This window comes from Sebastes umbrosus, chromosome 9 (genome assembly GCF_015220745.1).
Source record: "Sebastes umbrosus isolate fSebUmb1 chromosome 9, fSebUmb1.pri, whole genome shotgun sequence".
In the NCBI taxonomy this organism is placed as follows: Eukaryota; Metazoa; Chordata; class Actinopteri; order Perciformes; family Sebastidae; genus Sebastes; species Sebastes umbrosus.
This window is the reverse complement of record NC_051277.1, coordinates 32,460,303-32,467,898: the sequence shown is the minus strand read 5'-3', so window position 1 is coordinate 32,467,898 and position 7,596 is coordinate 32,460,303. Positions and strand designations below refer to the sequence as shown.

Below are 7,596 nucleotides of genomic sequence, written 5' to 3'. Positions count from 1 at the left end.
CGGCCGCGATATGAATCCCTCCTTTTGAAATTGTTGGCCCTCCCCGCGTTCATAAAGAGACTAAGAGAGTGACCTCCCACACAGAATTGTAAAAGCAGGATGGCAGAGTGTAGTCCGAAGCATCAAACTTTACCTAAAACATATTTTACTTGATGTTTTAGGTAGCTAGCGTTAGCAGGATAGCTAGCAAGCTAATAATTGCGTTACATGGATTTATGTCTCTCAGTAGATCGAAGAAATATCTCCCTACCAAGCTGAATACGTTGCTAATGTTACTAAAATAACTTTACTGTAAAAATGAATAAGCCTTATGGCAGTCATACATGCACAAAATTAACATCCGCCCTCTGTTCACTTCCATTTCTACGCAAGCAAAGGGGCAAAAAACATTTGCTTCTGGTTGAGAAGCAAATTCACATCTTCGCATTCGCGCGGAGGTCAATTTTGGTTAACTATAAGGTGAATATCACCTCGGCAGGCAATGGTCACTCGCCTGCATTCGTACGTGTGACTATGCCTTGAAAATAACTTGAAACCATCAGTGTTTAATTTTGTTTTAAAGGTCCCATATCATGCTCATTTCAGGATCATACTTGTATTTTGTGTTTCTACTAGAACATGTTTACATGCTGTAATGTTCAAAAAAACGTTATTTTCCTCATACTGTCGGCCTGAATATGCCTGTATTTACCCTCTGTCTTAAACAATCTGTTTTAGCGCATTTCGACGGAATTGCGATGAAATTGCAACAGAATTGCGTTGCTAGGCAACAGCTTGGGTCCATGTGTACTTCCTGTCAGCTGATGACATTCACATACACTGCAACAGGAAATAAACTGGGAACCATTAACAATGTTTACGTTTAAAACCGTGTAATGGTCTAAATTTTGTATATTTGTGACATCACAAATGGACAGAAATCCTAACAGCTTGTTTCAAACACACAATTTCTAAATACGGGCTGTGTGTATTTCTCTGTATATTGAACATTTCAATACTTTCACAGTATTTATATAGCACTTAAACCTGCTTTATACTATAACAGACATGACAATCTCACTTTTTACAATATGGGACCTTCAATATACAGATACTGTATATGTGCTACATTGCAAACCTGTGGATATACTGTCAAGGCCAAAAAAAATAAATGAAACGGTGTAAAACTGTTTCATTTTTTTTCTTTTCACAAAAACTGTTACAGAGCATGTATTTCAAAATAAAGGAACATCAGCATGGAAACGCAAACACATATATATATGTACTTGCACAAACACACAAAAGCAGGAAACATAATGATAGCTCCCTCACAGATGACTCCTGCTCTCTCTTCCTCTGACAGTAAACAGCATCATCCAACCTGAGACAAACTGAGAGAGAACACGCCAGAAGACACAGACACACACGTGATACACACACTCAGGTGCAAATAAATGAATACACACGCATATGTAGGGACAAAGGAGGCTGTACACACACACACACACACACACACACACACACACACACACACACAAACAATTTAGTGTTCTTATTCAATCAAGCAGTGTGTGTACTTAGGCATGAGTAGGAGAAGATGCTGAAGGCAGAGCAGTACTCAGATAAACTGGAAACTGTGTGTGTGTGTGTGTGTGTGTGTGTGCGTGCGTGCGTGTGTGTGTGTGTGTGTGTATGTGTGTGTGTGTGTGTGTGTGTGTGTGGTTGTCTAATAACTAGGGCAAAGCAGTCTTGGGGATATTAGTGTTTTTTAATTGAAAAATGGTCAGAAGGGAAAAGCAGAGGGATAAACACATAGATTATCCATATATACACTCAAAATGAGGGCGTATATTAAATGTTGTACCGACTGCAACAAGGGGCGAGGAAGCAATTTTAAAGTAGAAGATATTTTACACAGTAATTGGTGAAAGGAAAAAGAGCTTGCATACACATACTAAAGTAAAGTGCTACTTATGACAAATTCCATTAACAAACAGTCACATTAAAAGAGAGTAATTCAAGGGATCAAAACATACTCTCAGTCAGTTTTTTATTGTTTTATAAATGGTGGCAACAAAAAGTAGAAATTCACATTTGTTTTCTGAAGCCCATCAAATACTGTAGGGCTTTAAATGGCACTTAACAACAAAAGCGTTCACACATATCATGTCCTGCAACATTCCTTTTTTATGTTGGATCTTTTGGATTGATTCGAGAAGCGGATTTATTTTTGTCATCCAAGCTGGACTTAGAGTTTTGGTAACATCATGGATCTGAGTAAGGGTTAAATGAGCAGCAACTGGACTTGGTTTAGATTCTTGAAGACGTTTCACTTCTCATCCAAGAAGCTTCTTCAGTTCTGGCTGAGTGGTAGGGGAACCCAGGAATATCATGGAATTTTCTACGTTGAGTGGAAACACATACTACCTTTTGCTTTATGTTTTTTTTTACGCGTTTAACCAAGATCACAATCTTTCCCTAAACTTAAGTCTTAAGTGTTTTAAGTTGCCTAAAAGACGACTGAAAAACAAAGCAGAAATGCCTCCTGTCTAAAAATGCCGTTACATTTTAGGCAACACATTCTCACTCCCAACTCGTCAAATACCGCCGCTTGGTCAGCGCCCCTCGGCATTGGAGACCGACTCACGGGGTACCCCTCTTGTGTTACTTTTGGACGGACCAGGGACAACGTGTCAATATACGCTCGTTACATGCATAGTGTCATTTCAAAATAAACTTCACAGGAAGTTAGGTTTAGGCAACACAACCACTTAGGGTTAGGAAATGGTCGTGGTTGACGTTAGCTTCACTGACTAGCGACTCAAGTGACTCTCAAGACTGATGATACTGATGAGTCACGTGACTAAAGACTGACGTGACAAAATAAGTCAACGTTACGTTTAGTTTCACACGGGACACGAACACCAGTCTCCTATATGAAAGTCTTGTGTTTGTTTGACCCATCCACCACCACTCCCACCCGCCCTTATCGGACTCTCATCCTATAATGCTACGTCACTTGCTCCGACCATCGAATAAAGCTGCGGGTGGGTTTACATTGGAGTTAGTTGAAAGCCCGGTTCGTCACAATCTGTTGCTAAAGGGTGCCTCTGTGCGTCGCTTTCCGATGCCAAGGGGCACTGACCAAATAGTGGTATTTGATGAGTTGAGAGTGAGAACGGGTTGTTTTAGGAGACAATGTAAGTGTTTCTTTTCGGGCCACTTTGGGGCAGCGCAACAAGCTGTAAACACAACATACAATTTAGGAAGTTGTTACAGCAAACAAATAAACAAACTGTTTTGAGGCATGTTTTTTACCTCCTGGACAAATGTTAGTCCAAGATTTACTCTTCTTTTAGCTCAGTTTTGGTCTCCACCCACTCTTCGGGAAAATACCGGGCTCTCTAGCTTTCAAATGCTCCACTATGTTCAAGTGGTTAGTTGCTAATCTTATCTGTCTGCCTGCTGCTGTTTTAAACAAGGTTGGTGAGAACAGTGAGGGTAAAATAAACAGGTAAAGTTGCAGGCCGTAAAACCAAAACAATGAGCTGAAAGATGCTGAAAACTCCATAGAGCTGAGGTGAACTGCACAGTTCCTGTGGGTTCATCACTATGAACAACATCGGTAACACTTTATAATAACAATCATAAATAAGAGCAAAATTGATAATTAATTAAACTTAAATATCTATCTAAATGTTGTTTATATATGCTTCACAAAGTATTTGTTTAGCATTAAACAAGGTATTATAATCAGTTGCAACTTTGTAATTGCCATCAAATTTATATTCATAGATGATTTACAAACCAGTTATTAACCATTAACAAAGTGTTACAAATATATATCTATGTAATGTTTATAGATGTTTTACAAACAATTTCTTAAAGATTTACAAATCATTTCGTAATCGTTAACAAATACTTAATATAGTATATAAACTGTTAAAATAACATAATAGTGGCATTACTAATAGTTAGTAAACATTAATTATTATCATTGCATTGTCTATTAACAGTAAAATAACTATTAACTAAGTTTTAATTATCATTTTACCATTTATAAATGATGGTTATTATAAAGTACCAAAACATCTTGCCCATTCCACATAGTCATTTGATTCATTGTTAATATAAAACAAATATTGATTAATGCAGCTTTAATGCACTACATGTAAAGATGTGTGTATTATCCATGTAACTCTGTGAGCATCATTCAGACCTGTGTGTATGATACATTTTAGAGCACGAGTGTGTACTTGTGTTTACTACAGCTCCCAGTCAATACGAATCAGTCGTTTCTAGTTTTAACTTAAACTGCCAGGTACCTCTCTAAGTAATGGCCTTGCCAACTGTGTGTGTGTGTGTGTGTGTGTGTGTGTGTCTGTGTGTGTATGTGTATGTGTGAGTTGCCCCGGGAAGGAAGAAGTGGTTCAAAGAGCATCCGTAGCCTTGATTAAGGAAGTGTGTAATCAGAACTGAAGACCAGCAACAGTGTGATGCTGCCTGGAAGGGGCCTGACACACAGGAGGAGAAAATAGCCAGGAAAAAAGCTAAACGTACACACACAGTGAAACACACCCACAACACACACAGATAGCAGTAATTCTCAAAAAGTGCTACTTGAGCTAAATGCAGGCGGGTTTAGGAGATTAAACTGTGCTGTGATCAAAGAAGCTCTCCTTTTTTAGATACAAGTGGAAGTCATGACTGGATTGCATCGACAACCGTGAGCCCAAATACAAACATTGTGCATTCCACTGGCCACACACACACTCTGATGGTGAGAGTTCATCAACCTGGGAGGGAAGAAATGTTCTACTATGTCATGGGATTGGAGTCAAATTCAAATGGAATCAACCCAGTTTGAACCAGTGCTTTCTAAACCCAACTGTCCCAGATCAAATTTGAGGTTAATTTTTTTGGGAAACACTGAATTGCAACATACACTAAAACCACAGAGATGATCAAAAATGGGGGGGGGGGGCAGAAGCAGCATGACGTTGATAAAGCACTGCAAATCTGGATATTTGGGCATAAAAAGTGTGTCTGTGACATCCCCTGCTTCTTGGATTCAACATAACATTCTTAATCGCAAAACAGATCATATGCACCACTTTGGAACAAAATGTGTGTCTTAAAATCCAAAATAGACCTTAAAGCAAGGACTGGTAGTGTTCCTTAAAAAACTTTTTTGTTACATTTGTTGAAATTCTCATGACATCCCGACAGCAATCAATAAATCAAATGCTCTGACAAAAAAAAGAAAGAAAGAAATCGGGTACCTGTGGCTGTCACAGGACTGTAATAAACCTGTCTGATTGGATGGTCTACCTACCGGTCTGTGTCCACTCTGCTCGTTCACTCATTACACGTCACTGCGCTCTTCCAAAAGCTGCTAGCTTGACGGCTGTGAGTGCTAACCCTAGCCATGTTCGTTGTTTATGTTTGTAATGATAATTTTTGGGGAGTGACTTTGGAGGGAGGCCTGAAGGGACGGACTGTCAGTGTTGCCGGCTTGGCGACTTCCTCGCTAGATTTCGGGGCTTGTGGAGCTAGTTACCATTACCAACCCTAGCTTTAAATTAGAACTGTTTTCAAAACCTGTTTGCACTCAAGACAAAAGTTGTTTCTAAAATTGTAAGCTTACGTTTTCAGTCAGTTCACGACATTTTAAGTTTCCTTTACATATTAGAAGGTGCTCGATCCAAACAAAAGTTTGTAGACACTTATTTTTAGTCTATTGCACAATGACAAAGTTTCATAACACCCAAGTATGGAGGAGTGAAGTGTCTCACTTCCAGTTGCTCAAGCTGAATTAAGCTCTTGAGCTTGGCTCTTTTAGCAGTATTTAGAACAGTTCCCTCCATATACACTATAAACACTCCATACTGAAGACTCTCATGTATTTTGGGGGCATTGACAGTTACACTTTTGTTATCTTTTTCTGTGTGAAATGCATCCAAACTGGCTGGCTTGGAGCAACCGTGATCCCAGAGTTAGTTATTTTGCGTAGAGCTTCAACTTCAAAAACCAGACAGTTCGATGTCTGCTGCAGTTTTTTTTAGCTGCTGGGCCTCTATATGTGATGTTAAATCTGTATGGGAGTCTCATATCACAACCGATATCTGGCCCCTCTGTCTCTCAGTTCCATGTTGCTCTCTACCTCCCTCACCCCCAGCCTCTTCAGTCTCGCTCTCCCTGAGCCCCTCTGCTCCTCAATAACACCACTGTAATACAGCGACACAGACAAGAAAATAGATTCTGTTTGTGCTCATGTGTGTGTGTGTGTGTGCAAGAGGAGTACTAGAGCTATAGACAGAGAGAAAGATTGCAACGTCTATGGAGACACTAAGATCACATTTCAGCTAATAGTTTTCCAATCTTTCTTTCTCAGACACAAGTTTAGCCAGCTGAGTGTGCGTGTGTGTGTGTGTGTGTGTGTGTGTGTACACATATAGCAGGCCATGCATCTTTGTGGATGTGTATTCCACTACAGTGAACATGATAGCTTTTGCTGATGTCTCCATTACTGTTGCAATCTCCAGCTATTGTCAGCTGAGAAAAGTCATCTGTTCCTCCATCCCCACATCTAAAGTGTGCACAGCCATGTGTGCCTTCCTCACACACAAATAGACATCACAAACACAATAAAAACCAGCAATACTAAGGCCTTCATAGACACTGGTATTACTTAAAACTAGGGCTGTCAATCCATTGAAATATTTAATCACGATTAATCGCATGATAGCCCATAGTAAATCATGATTAATAACTCATTATTCAAACATTTTTTTTGTCTGTTCAAAATATAGCTTAAAGGTCCCATATCATCCTCATTTTCAGGTTCATACTTGTATTTTGTGTTTCTACTAGAACATGTTTACATGCTTTAATATAAAAAAAACAACTTTATTTTCCTCATACTGTCGGACTGAAAATGCCTGTATTAACCCTCTGTCCGAAACGCTCTGTTTTAGTGCATTTCGACGGAATTGCGATGAAATTGCAACAGAATTGAATTGCTAGGCAAAAGCTTGGGTCCATGTGTACTTCCTGTCAGCTGATGACATTCACATACACTGCAACCAGGAATAAACTGGGACACATTTAGAATGTTAATGTTTAAATCTGTGTAAAGTGTCTAAATATTGTAAATTTGTGACATCACAAATGGACAGAAATCCTGACAGCTTGTTTCAAATGCAGAGTTTCTGAATACAGGCTGTGTTTATTTCCCTGTGGATTAAGCATTTCAATACTTTCACAGTATTTATATAGGACTTATATAAAACTAAGCCTGCTTTATAATAAAAAAACATGAAAATCTCACTTTTTTATAATATGGGACCTTTAAAGGGAGATTTGTCAATTCATTAATACTCTTATCAACATGGGAGTGGAAAAAAACAATATGCTTGCTTTATGCAAATATATGTAAATATTTATTATTGGAAATCAATTAACAAAACAAAACGATGACAAATATTGTCCAGAAACCCTCACAGGTAAAAAAAAATAATTAGAGTAAGCTTCCTTTTATGAAGCACATTGTTGCTAACTTCTGTCCTTCTTGTTCAACACTTCCTACCAATGGCATGGACTCGAGTCACATGACTT

At 38.8% G+C, this 7,596-nt stretch overlaps 1 long non-coding RNA gene across 1 annotated transcript; it reads left to right on the top strand.

The window, feature by feature from the left end:
• The first annotated feature begins 1,666 nt into the window (after positions 1-1,666).
• LOC119494100 lies at positions 1,667-6,964 on the top strand. Its single transcript, XR_005208119.1, has 2 exons — positions 1,667-1,700; positions 6,395-6,964. It is a non-coding gene; the product is annotated as an uncharacterized LOC119494100 (long non-coding RNA).
• Positions 6,965-7,596: the final 632 nt, after the last annotated feature.